The sequence below is a fragment of the Haemorhous mexicanus genome, chromosome 3, assembly GCF_027477595.1.
Source record: "Haemorhous mexicanus isolate bHaeMex1 chromosome 3, bHaeMex1.pri, whole genome shotgun sequence".
NCBI lineage: Eukaryota > Metazoa > Chordata > Aves > Passeriformes > Fringillidae > Haemorhous > Haemorhous mexicanus.
The window spans coordinates 118505738-118518906 of record NC_082343.1 but is presented as its reverse complement, the minus strand read 5'-3'; the positions used below and the strand labels follow the sequence as shown (position 1 = coordinate 118518906).

Here is a 13169-nt window from a genome sequence, read left to right as displayed (position 1 = left end):
CAGGTAGCACACTTTGATACACCTTCAGAAAAAGCAGAATCAGCGCCAACTCCTAAGACCCCTGCTGAGGAACCCAGCCCTCCTTGGGACACCCAATGCACCTCGAAAAAGGAGGGGAAAAGTTCTTGTGCTGAACGCGGCGCGGTTCGTCTAAACTCGGTCCTATTCGGTTCTTCGGCTACACTCGGCTATTTCCGTCTACACTCAGCTATTTTCGGTTCTTCGGCTCCGCTCGGCTATTTTCGTCTACACTCAGATATTTTCGGTTCTTCGGCTCCACTCGGCTATTGTCGGCTAACCTCGGGGGGCTGCAGTACCGCGCTCTGCCCACCAGGCGGCAAAAAAGAAAAAAAAAGTCAACAAAGAACAACCCAAGCCTTTCTTTTAAACAATATTTAAATATATTTTATTTTCAAGTTTTTCATGTTTATACCCAAATTTCGATTTATAATGTATATTGATGCATAATGTTGATTTCTATATTTATAATTTTCTATTGATATATAAATTTATACTCTACATTTAATCGATTCCTATTACTTAGATTTATTAATATATTTTACATATTGATTATATATTTCTGGTTAAGATTTTATAATTCTGTAACAATCATATGATTTCAAATAAAACCCCTGCCTCTACCCAAATAAAAGCCAAAAAGAACCCCTTTCTTTTGAACTTTATTTAATTTTTTTTAAATGACATTTTTCATATTTATACTCCCATTTACAGTTTAAATGTATATTCATGTATAGTGTCATTTGTGTTCTATATTACATCTCTTCCTATTATATTTATTTCTATTTTATATTTCTCTATCTATATATTTATATCCTGATTATATATTTCTATATTTAGAAATAGACAAAAATAATATCTATATTCATATTATTTAAAACAAAACCCCTGCCTCTAACCCAATAAAAACGAAAAAAAACCAAAAACCCACCAACCCTTTGTTGTAAAAAATATTTAAATTTTTTTTTTTTAGATTTATATTCCTTTCTATTTAAAATGTATATTGCTGTACAACGTTTATTTGTACATTTATGTTTATCGTTTTCTATCTGTATATAAATTTATATTCTATATTACATACATTCCTATTATTTATATTTATTTATATATTTTTATACATATGTTTTTATCTTGATTATATATGTCTGGTTAAGTTTTTTACTTCTGTAACACTTCTATTATTTAAAAAAATAAACCTGCCTCGAACCAAATAAAAGCCGAGAAGAACCACTTTTTTTTTAACTGCATTTAATTTTTGTTTTACTTATGGTTTTTATATTTAGACTCACATTTACATTTCAAATGTATAATAATGTATATATTAATTATTTGTGCTCTCTATTACATCTCTTCCTATTATTTCTATTGATTTATACTTTATATCTACATTTATATCCTGATTATATAGTTCTATATTTAGAAATATAAACCAATAATATCTATATTCATATTATTTAAAATAAAAGCCCTGCCTCTAACCAAATAAAACCGAAAAGAACCCTTTCTTTTAACCTATATTTACATATCTTTATATTTACATTTTTCATATTTATATACACATTTATACTAATTAATTATTTTGCCGCCTAATATTATTTATATTCTAAATTACACCTCTTCAACTTACTTACATATATTCATATTTAAATTTAAATTTATAGTTTAGTTACAGGTGTATATCTTGATACATTTATTTTGTCTTTCTATATTTAGATATAGAAAATATTTCTAAAATATTTACATTATTTAAAATAAAACCCTTGCCTGTAACCAAATGAAAACCAGAAACACCCCTTTATTTACAACGTATTTAAAGATTTAAAAAGAATTTTGTTATGCATAATTATATTTATATGTACATTTATAATTTTTATTCGTTATATTTATAGATGTGATATATAGTCTAGAGAAAACCTTTTGATCTATCAGATATATTATTTTTATAATAGGTATTTCTATAAGTTTAATTTATTTATATTAGATATTTACAGGTATCGGTATATATAGTATATATTTGTATAGTCGGATTTATATTTTTATATTATTTATATTTATATTATTTTTCAAAAACTCCAGCCTATAACCTAATAAAAACCAAAAAAGCCCCAATTTATTTTAAACGACATTCAAATATTTTTCTGTTTACGATCCCTATTTCTATCTCTTTGTACAGATCTCTATCCCTCTACCGCCCTTTTTGCGGTCGCTTCCAACGCCTGGGGATGGGCAGGGCGCTGGCTCGGGGGGGCTGCAGTACCGCTCTCTGTCCACAAGGCGGCAGACTTACCGGGAGGGGCGCTCTTCGATTTTCCCGCCCTTTATGCCGCCACCTTGAGAAGGTCAAGTGAGTCCGCGACATCCGCGACACTCCACTCCCAACATGGCGGCCAAACGAGGACCCCCCCCCCCACCGTGAGGCGTTTACGCAGATGCCTGTAAGAAACACGCCAAATTACAACCGTCCGCGACTCACCTGAGCTCACAGCCCGCGTCCGAGGATCTTGATACGCCACAAAAAATCCCGCCGTGGCCGCGCAGGCGTCAGGGTGCTGTGCAGGCAGTCCGGTTAGACGGACCGCGGGGCCTTCAATTTTCCCGCCCTTTTGCACCGCCATTTTGAGAAGGTCAGAGAAAGTCCGCGACATTCGCGACACGCCACTCCCAACATGGCGGCCGCAAGAAGCCCCAGCAGCAGAGAGAGGCGTTTACGCAGATGCCTGTCAGAAACCCGCCGAAAAGCGCCCGCCCACCGCGCCGCTGAGCCGACAGCCCGCGTCCGGGACACATGAAACGCCACAGAAAATCCTGCCGGGGCCGCCCTGGCGTCGGGGTGCTATGCAGGCAGTTCCAATAGACAGATCGCGGGTCTTTTCAACTTTCCCGCCCTTTGGGCCGCCACCTTGAGAAGGTCAAGCGGCTCCGCGACACCCGCCGCACGCCACTCCCAACATGGCGGCAGCGGGGACGCCTGCCCGTGCCGGGCTGCAGTACCGCGCTCTGCCCACAAGGCGGCAGCACCGCCGCGCGCCCCAGCCGGGGGCAGCCGCGCGCCTTGGGGCTGCGGGCAGGGAAGGCGGCGAGAGAGAACAGGGGCGGCCCCCGCCGAAAACTCCTCTGAAAGAAATGCCAAAAAATAAGCCGGAAGAAATTAAACCCTGCCTCTCACCCAATAAGAAACAGAAAGAAAAACACAAACCAAAAAAACCCCCAAAACCAGCCCAAACCCAAACATTCCTTTAAAACAGTATCTATTTCACTTTTTATATTTTTTCATATTTATATTCACATTTATATCTATCATGTACATTGGTGTATCATGTAATTTAACAATTTATACTTACAAATTTCTATTTAGATAGAAATTGAATTTCTATATTTCGTCTGTTCCCATTACTAAGGTTTATTTCTATGGTTTTATACATATTTTTATATACTGATTAGATATTTCGGGTTAAGATTTTTACTTCTGTAACACTTACATTATTTCTAATTAAACCCCTGCCTTTACCCAAACAAAAGCCAAAAAGAACCCCATTCCTTTAAAATTTATTTCATTATTTTTTATTTTATTTTTCATATTTATACTCATATATATCTTAATGTATGGTGTCATTTGTGTTCTATATTACACCTCTTCCTATTATTTATATATATTTCTAGCTTATATTTCTATATCTGTATTTTCATATCTTCTTTCAATATTTCTATATTTAGGAATATAAAACAATAATATCTATATTCATATTATTTAAAACAAAAACCCTGCCTCACACCAAATAAAAAGAAAAAAAGACCTTTCTTTTAAATTATATTAACATATTTTATAGTAATATATTTCGTATTTATTTATCCATTTATATTTATAATTTCAATTGCCGTATAATGTTCTTGATATTCTACATTACATCTCTTCACATTACTTACACATATTTATATTTAGGTTTACATTTAGAGTTTAATTATAGTTATATATCTTTATATATTTATAATATATTTCTATATTTTGATTTACATTTCTATAATACTTGCCTTGTTTAAAATAAAGCCCCTGTCTCTAACCAAATAAAAACCAAAGACACCCCTTCAGTTAAACCGTATTTAAAAGTTTAAAAATAATTTTATTTTTCATCATTATATTCACATGTACATTTCTATTTTTTACTATATTTATAGATTATCTAGTATAGAGAATGCCTTGAAGAACAGACCTGTCTTTATACTATATATTTATGTTACTTATATTTAGTTATATTAAATATTTATAGGTATCGGTAGATATATTATATATTTGTATAGTTGGATTTATAGTTTTATATTATTTATATTTCTACTATTTATAAAAGAACCCAGCCTATAACCTAAAAAAACAAAAAAAAAAACCCAATTTCTTTTAAACTATAGTGAATATTTTTATATTTACAATCTCTACTTATATACATTTGTGTATATATATTAGGCCCTATTTTCTATATATGATAGTATGTCACAATAACATACATTATATGACAGTTTTATATATTTATCTGTTTGCCATGTTTATGTTTACAGTTATAGTTTTAGATTTCCTTTCAAATTTATTTTTATTTCTATTTTGACCTGTCTAGTAAACCATATCAACTCACTCACCTGACCCGTCAGAACCACAGAAATCCCGACGCGCCTCGGTCAGCGCCGGCGCGCAGGGCACGCTCGTCCCGTCGCAGCACATCCAAACAAAACCTATTTCTGCTACTAACAAAGAACAAAGGCCCCACTACATTTCACCCCATTAAAAACTCACAGAAACCCAACTGGAAATAAATTTTAAAACCCCTCTATAACTAGCCCAAACCCCCCCATCCATTCCAATCCTAAACTTCCTCCCAAACCAGTATCTCAGAAACCCAAAAAACCTCAAAATCACATTGAAAATGAAATAACTGCTAATAAAAACAAAAACCCATGAAAAAATAAATCAAACCGACTCACTGACCTCAAAACTGTGCAACTGACCCTAAACATTACTACAAGAAGCCCCCAAAGCTCCACCTTTATGCTAACTCACAAATAAGAACAAATAATCTATAAAAATTACCTTAAAAATTAAAAAAAACTAATTAAAAGCATACAAATAAAAAAATCTAAACTATTAAAATACTAAAAATACCACTACGCAAATTTTAAAAAATGTTGCCTATAAAAACCCACCATAAAAATGCCCCTGTCCCCAAAGATAAAAACTAAACAAAACCCATCACACCAGAAATAAATCGGAACTTGGGAACGCTAAAACCGTAACACTCAAGAAGTACACCATATCCCTTCTGGTACACCAGCTACAAACAGCATAAAACAATACAATCAATTCTTAAAAACCACCTTTAAACCACTACCTTTTTAAGAAAACTTTCAACAATTTAAAAACGGCTTTTAACAAAAGCCATCTAATAAATCAACACCCAAAACTCCAGCAGCCGAGCTAGCCCTACCAAATCTCTCTGTTTATACATCCAATAAACAAAACCAAAATCCCAACAATATCCCAAGTCTATTAAAGAAACCTACTGAAATTAATCCTAACTCAAATACAAACCAACCCATCCATAAAGTTAGCCTCACTCAAAAAGAAAACAATGACAGAGAGTTAATAATACCAAGAAATAAAGCAACACACCATACACCACCAATGAATATAATATTCAAGAAAAAAAAACACTTTTTTTTTTTTTTTTTTTTTTTTTTAAACTAACTTCTTTTATTAGCTAGAACAAAGGATTTTGCCAGGACTGTAACAACAACTTCTTCGCCTCCTTCCTCTTCTTCTGAAACGTCCCATCTCATTCCCAAATTCCTTACAACTTTTGAGCTTCAATCCAAGCAAAAAGCAAAACTCGTGCACGTGTGCGTCGGATGCTCCTGCCAGGTTCTCCATTGCACCCCACATCTTCTTACACGTTCAGTCTTCGTGCTGACCTGCCGGGATGAGTTTCAGAGAAGGATTGGCACATGTGAAGAGAGGATTTCCCTCCCTCCCTCCCTCCCTCCCCCCCCAGAGCCGGTTTCCTTAGCCCATTTCAATAAATTCCAAGCCTGCAATGATGCACACTCGTCTCAAGGCTCACAGCAAGCACGCAGGAGCTCAGGCTTACTTGCTTCCATGGTTCTGTGCCTGAGCTAGCTGAGGAAATTTCCGATGACCCTCTGTTGCAATAAACTGGAATGCAAACTCGGCTCCATCTCAGAGCCTCAGTGGGAGGCAGGAGCACATCTGGCTGACCCACAAAAATCCTTTCTTGGGCGGCGGCACCGCGCTGGAAAGGGGAAACACGTGCTAGTGAACAGCAGCTCAGAAACCATTCTTGTCCAATGTTACCTGCTCTACTTGGCAGCTCACTAACACCAGTCTAATTTTATCACTGCAGGGAGAATTCTGTAGGAAAGTGTCTGATGAGCAGCGACAAGGGCTTCACTCCCTGCTACGCAGCCTGCAACACCCTTGAGAGAGCAGAGCAGCAAAATCACCAAACTCTTCTTCTCTTCTTGCCATGGGGCAGGGTAGAAGATCACTGTGGGAGGCACATAAAAAGAGGGGAAATGCTCTATAAATGCACAGACATTTGATTTCAGAAGCCCAGAGATAAGGATTTTCTCTAGGAAGCCAGACGTGACATGATATTTCTAAGATTTTCTTCTTCATTGAAGGAAATGTATGTGTATATATACACACTTACAAATGATTGCGTGAGGTTTTTTTTTTTTTTTTTCTTTTGAAGCTCCAAGAATGATTTCCCATCTTGAGTCACTCAGGAAGAAATGGCCCCTGTGACTCAGGACAGAAGGGCTGCCTGCTCTTTTGATCATGACAGCTTTTGGGTGTACCCGGGAAGCAGGAGCAGCAGCCAGAGCTGAGGCTCAGCAGAGGCTGACCCCGGCCAGCCCCTTCCTCACTTCCCTGTGTCACAACCCTTCCAGGCAGAAGGACGCAAAGCAGGTTACGATTTCTCTCCTAGATATGTTTTTCAAAAATAATACTTCCAGGGGTGATCACAATGGGGGCACAGAAAAACACAAAGAATGAAAACTACCGTGTTTGGTGTTTTATCAAACGGTGCGTCTTCCCTACCATGTCCGGAAGCTGGATCGATGCACCAAACTTTTCACTGCACCCTTGTCCTTGCTTCTGCGCCATCTTCACCAGCTGCTCTTGGGAAGTGCTTGTATTGCCCTGGAAAGGTGATCACCCTGCACGAAACTGGAGGCTGAGCTTTCGGCCTCTGGAGGAGGGAGCTGCGCCGTGGATCCCGTCCCGATGGCGCTGCAGACGCCGACACCCGCGGGAGGACTGGGGGGACTCCGAGCTCCACCTCTCTCTGCCCAGGCCCTGGGGAAGATGGGGGAGCTATTCTCCAGAAGCATCGCCCCTGCAATCATCACCTCCATCAACATTCTGAGAGCGCTTTTGGTTTTAATAAAGAGCAACCCTGATTTGCCATTTGCAGATCACAATGGGAATGAACCTGGAAGACAAAACACAAGATCAATTCACAGCTGGACGTTCAAATCTTTTTCTCCAAAACCCAATCAACGTGCAGCTTCTCCCATAAGCTGAAGTACGGACCAAAGTCATAGAATCGTTCAGGTCAGAAAGGACCTTCAGGCAGCGAAGATGAGCATTTAGGTGTGGCATGAAGCTTGGGGAGCACTGAAGAAGCTGTAAAAGTCAACTGATATTCTTTGGAAATGAAAAACAAAATGAAGTAATTAACTAACAAGGAATCCTCTGCGGAAATGACACAAGGGACGGCCTGCAGGGGAGATGCCCGAAAGCCAAAGCTGCGCTTCAGTGGCATCTAAGGTGGGAATTTTGCAGAGTGCCTGTACACAAGTTTGTTTTCACTGGGATCAGTGAGCAGTGGCCACCGCAGAGCAGGAGGTGCTGTGGCTCAGAAGACCTGGCTGTGAAAAGTACAGGTTATTGTCCCCAAGCACATGCCAGCGGTCTGGAAAAGGGTGATGCGGCTTGACACTGCTGGTGTGCTTGCTAAAGGGGGGGAGCGGCTCAGTCCTCGTCACTCACCTGATGCTCCCAGTCGGGGCGCAGTCGAACGGCACCACTTGGCCGCGCTTCACCTCCCTGGCTATTTTCTGTGCAGGGAACTGCAATGCCATTGCAACTTTTCTGTCCTCGCATCATTCTTCTAGAAAAAAAAAACAATACGTTGAAGGGGAAACTGCCTTGTCACCGTCCCAAAATCCTTTATCGCTTGTGGTAACCCACGGCACACTCCCTGCCCGTGTTATCTTCACCTTAACTCTGTTTACAAGTGCCGTGAATAAACCCAAATCCAATTGAGAAAGCTCCTCTTTGCTCACATTTCAATACAAGGCTGGAACTATCACCTTGCAAAGAACTTTCCTCTACCGGTGCTAGATGCAAAAGAAAAAAAGCCAACCTAGGAATGCCTGCCACACCAGAGTACACAAAGCTGCTGCTGCTGCTTCCAATGGCTTAGGCTGAGGGCTTCTCTGTTCTTCTTTTGCCCTTCTAATGGGAAGGACTGGCTTTGACTGTCTTTGAACTAGCTACAGATACGAAAGATTTAGTAAACAAGTATTCTTTATCCCATTTCTCTTAAGAGTGTGTCCTGACAGATGTCTTCTTCCTCCGGAGGTTTAGACCCCTGTTTGATCTTTTTTTCTTTTCCCCCCGCTTTTTTCCCCCCCCTTTATTCCCTGAAGCATTTCACACCATGATGGGCAAAGGCCCAGCAGTAATTAGACTGAACACTGGACACGGAGACAAAAGAAATGGCTGGAAGTTACTCTTGTTCTCCAGGCTGGCACTGCCAGCTCCTGAGGGCTCAGTCAGGACAGTCAACATTTCTGAGAGTACCTGTACACAGGCGTGTGCAGACCTTGGGTCCTGCTGCGGCTCGCAGCTGCAGGCTCAGACACGCACGCCGAGCTCCTGGATCCTCCACGACAGAGCCGCCCCTCCCTGCTGATCCCGTGCTGTGCCTGCGGAGCAGGGAGGGAAGGAGAGGCACGCAGGTTAGCACAGGGGCAGTGCACAAGCTGCCAGGCCTCACCCATCGGACCTGCACCGAAGAGGAAATCTTACTTTTCAAAACTCTCCATCGTGCCATACAAAACACTGAATCCTTCCCAATCTGGAAGGGACAGCCTGGCATGATGCCCCTCAGGTCACATCTTACATAAAGGGTTCTTCTTCTCCTGCACAATGCTCTATATTCTACTTTTACTTTTTATCTTTCTATAGATATAAAAATACCTACAGAAACTATCGATATTCACGAAGCGACCTTCAATCGTAACAGCCAGGCCTCCGCATGACTGCGCTTAACTCCTGCTTAGCTCAGGGCATCTCCCTGTTCCTCAGGCTCCAGAAACCACTGAAACTCCCCTGTTTTCCCCGGGGGGCTGCCTGCTGGCAGCTGCCCTCCTCTCTCCAACGCGGTCACCTGCCAGGCTGTAATATTGACATTGTTGTGACTATCGAGTCATTGGAGACTCATCCACGCTTAAATAAAATAAACCCCCTACTTTTAAGTACTAAATTCCCTACCAAAGCAAGCGTTTTACTGACGCGTACACGGGCATACCGGGCAGCTTATTTTCATTCGGAAAAATAAAATAAGCTTCTTCAGTACAAAACCCCCCTCCAGCAACAGAGGATGCACCGTGAGTACCTCGGCGAAGAGAGGCCACCACGCCAGTGCCCGTCAGCGGCCCCCCAAAACCCGCCCGCCCGCCCGCGGCGCTGCCGAGCCCACAGCCCGCCAGCCCCGCACCGGAACCACCGCGGAAAGCCCCGACGGGCCGGCGCCGCCACGGGGGCGCCGTGCGGGCAGCGCGGCGAACGGACCGCGAGCCTCGACCGCGCCCCCCCTTCGTGCCGCCATCTTGGGAAGGTCACCCGGCTCCCGGCCGAGCCTCTCCCGAGTCCCGGGACGGCGGCGGCTGCGGGTCCCCAGCAGAGAGAGGCGTCCGTGCCATTGCCTGTCGGCGCCCGCCCGCCACCCGCCCGCCAGCGGCGCCACTGACCCAGGGCCCGTGTGCCCGGCGCTGCATACCTCACGGAAAATCCCGCCGGGCCGGCGGGCAGGCAGTCTGGTATACAGACCGCGGTGCTCCTTCTTCCCGCCCTTTTGGCCGCCATCTTGGGAAGGTCAAGCGCGTCCCGGCCGAGCCGCCCCCCAGGGCGCGATGGCGCGCGGGCCTCGGCACGGACGCGTCCCGGCCGCTGCCCGTCCGGGGGGCGGTACCGCGCTCGGCTGCGGGCGGGGAAGGCGGGCAAAAAGCCGGCTGCCATCCCCCAAAAAATCCTCTGAAATAAACGCCGAAAACCTGCCTCTTACCTAACAGGAACGAAACAAGCGCCCTTTCTTTAAAACCATATTTAAATCTATTTTAGATTTAAATTTTTCATGTTTACATTCACATGCATCTTTATACCGGACATTGATGCGTTAGGTAATTTGTATAATATATTACATCTACTCCTATGGTTTGTATTTATTTATGTTTTGCGTTTTTATACATATCTGTCTATATCGATTGTATATTTCTTTATTTAGATTTATATTTATATAATACTTCTATTATTCAAAATAAAAACCCTGTCTCTAACAAAATAAATACAACCCCCCCCTTATTTTAAACGACATTGAAATATTTTTATTTCTACTTCCTATAATTATATTCACATATTATTCTTTCGTTTCTTTTGATGCATTATAATAGTGATTGCATATAAGATATATAAAATCCTAAAAAAGTATTTAAATTATTATTTCTATTATGTATCATATCTACTGCTACAACTGATTTTTTCTTATATTTTTAAATTTTATATATATCTGTATGTATTTATGATATATTTCTATCCTTAGATTTCCACCTTTATATTATTTGTATCTAAAATTTTTACAATCAAAACTCTGCCTATTGACAAAAAAAAACCCGCTTTACTATTTAACAATATTTTTATATTTATAATTTTCATATTTATATTTATAATTTGTTATATAGTATACGATAACATATTGATGTACTCTACTTATATATATCCAATACATATTTCCTATAATATATTATCATAAGATATATACAGTATTACTTGTATTATGTATTGCATCGATTTTTATTATTCTGTATTTATAATTATCTTATATTGTTATATATGTCTGCATATATTTGTCATCCATTTCTATATTTATATTTTGATTGGGGCTTTGTTTCTATTTATAATCTAGATCTTTAGATATCTATAAACATATGTAATACTCTGTATTAAAAATTATAATAGCTTATTGTAATATATAATGATTCATGTTACATGTTTCACTTTTATATATTCGGTCTATATTTAAATTTTAAGGGGTTTTATTCCCATTTTTATACATCTATTTGTTTTGTTTAATTATCATTATAGTTATAATTTTACATTTAAAATCCAATTCCTAAATAATAGGACAAAACAAACAGCATCAAATTCCCACCAATATCCTCCAAAAGCATCCAGATACCTCCACCAGCCAACCGACGGCCAGCAAAAAGCCACACAACGCTCTTTGCCGTAACAATTCTCATCACATCAGAAAAATGCAACGAATATAAAAGAAAACCCAATAGAAACGCACACAGCAAATCACCAAAACTACGAGGAAAAATTCAAACCACCTTACTAAACTCCAAACAGTGCCAATGACCCTGAACTTTACAAAAAAAAAAAAAAAAAAAAAAAAAAATTCTACCTCTACACTAAGTCAAAGAATAACCAATACTCTGTAAAAATAACTTTAAAAACCGAACTAATTAACGAAACAGAAAAAAAAATCTCAACCACTACAAAATAAGAAAATAACTACCCAAATAAAAAAACTACTTAAAAAGACCCACCCTATAAATACCCATGTTCCAAAAAAAAAAACCCCTGATAAACAACACCCAAATATATCAAAGGCCAAAAAAAAAAAAAAAAAAAAAAAAAGCACCACCAAAAAAACCCAACCAAAAACCCAACCGAAAACTTAAATTTAAATAAACTTAAATTTACAACAACAACAAAAAATTCCTAACTGAATCAACCCATAGTGCCTCAATCTATCAAAATAAAATGCCGCCTAGAAACGAACACAAAGCCTAAAGAGAAACGGAACCATAAACAATATCTCCCAAATGATCCGTCACAATAAAACATACGCTACAATCGAACAAACCAAATAAATGAAAGCCCTGTAAGACGATAAACACAAATGCAATTATAAATATCTTTAAAACCCCGCTGCTATTAACTACCTGACGCTACCTCAAGCCCACCAGAACAAACGCTACACACTCACGCTACTAAAAGCCACCACAACAGAATTAAACGCCTAACCTCTACTTCACGCTACGACCCATAAAAACCATCGCACACCTTTAGAAAACATCGCACACCCCGGCAAAAAAAAAAAAAAAAAAAAAAAAAAAAAATCCGACAACAAAACTCCATTCAAAACAAACCTTTATCGTCACCACCTGAACCGAGATCCACAGCATTCGGGAAAAACACCCTATCCCTCAGCATCCAGCAACTGCAAACAGAACGAACCGATGCAATCGATTCCCAAAAGCCGCCTCGAAACCACGACGTCCAAGAACTTTCAGCAATCGAAGCCCGCGCTGCCGGCACGGACGGAGCGCGGCTGCCGGCAGGACAGCGGCTCCTCCGGCGCGCAGGGGCGGCGCCGCCCCGGAGCCCCCCGCCCGCTCCCCCGGCCCGGCGGGGCCGGCACCGGGCCCAGGGGGCCCCGGCGGCGCCCGAGCCCCGCGCCCGGAGCGGGCAGAGCGGCCGGCACCGGCCGGGCCAGCGCAGGGCCCGGGCCGCCTCTCCCGCCCGCCGGCCCGGCACAGCCCCGCTCGGCTCCGGCACGGCTCGCACCGGCGCTGCCGCGGCAGCCCCGCCGCGCCAAATTCCCCGTCCGCCTCAGCGAGCGCCCGGGCGGTGCCGGGAGGGCTCCCGAGCGGGAACGTTCGGGGCCGGGCCACGGGCAGAAGAAGCGCCCTCGAATGCAGCGGCACGGCCCGATCGCAAGCCTGCGAACGCTGCGAGAGCTGGAGGTGCCCGCAATTGTACCCCGAAACTGACGCCGCGGGCGGGGCTCACC

At 41.5% G+C, this 13169-nt stretch overlaps 1 long non-coding RNA gene across 2 annotated transcripts; it reads right to left on the bottom strand.

Moving 5' to 3' along the window:
* Nucleotides 1-6097: 6097 nt before the first annotated feature.
* LOC132325691 (uncharacterized) lies at nt 6098-9061 on the bottom strand. 2 transcript variants are annotated; one of them, XR_009486003.1, is made up of 4 exons: nt 8891-9061; nt 8075-8195; nt 7083-7514; nt 6098-6563 (listed from the first exon to the last, which is right to left on the bottom strand). It is a non-coding gene; the product is annotated as an uncharacterized LOC132325691 (long non-coding RNA). The 2 variants fall into 2 exon arrangements; XR_009486002.1 differs by having other exon boundaries at nt 6099-6563; nt 7121-7514.
* Between the last annotated feature and the right edge of the window lie 4108 nt (nt 9062-13169).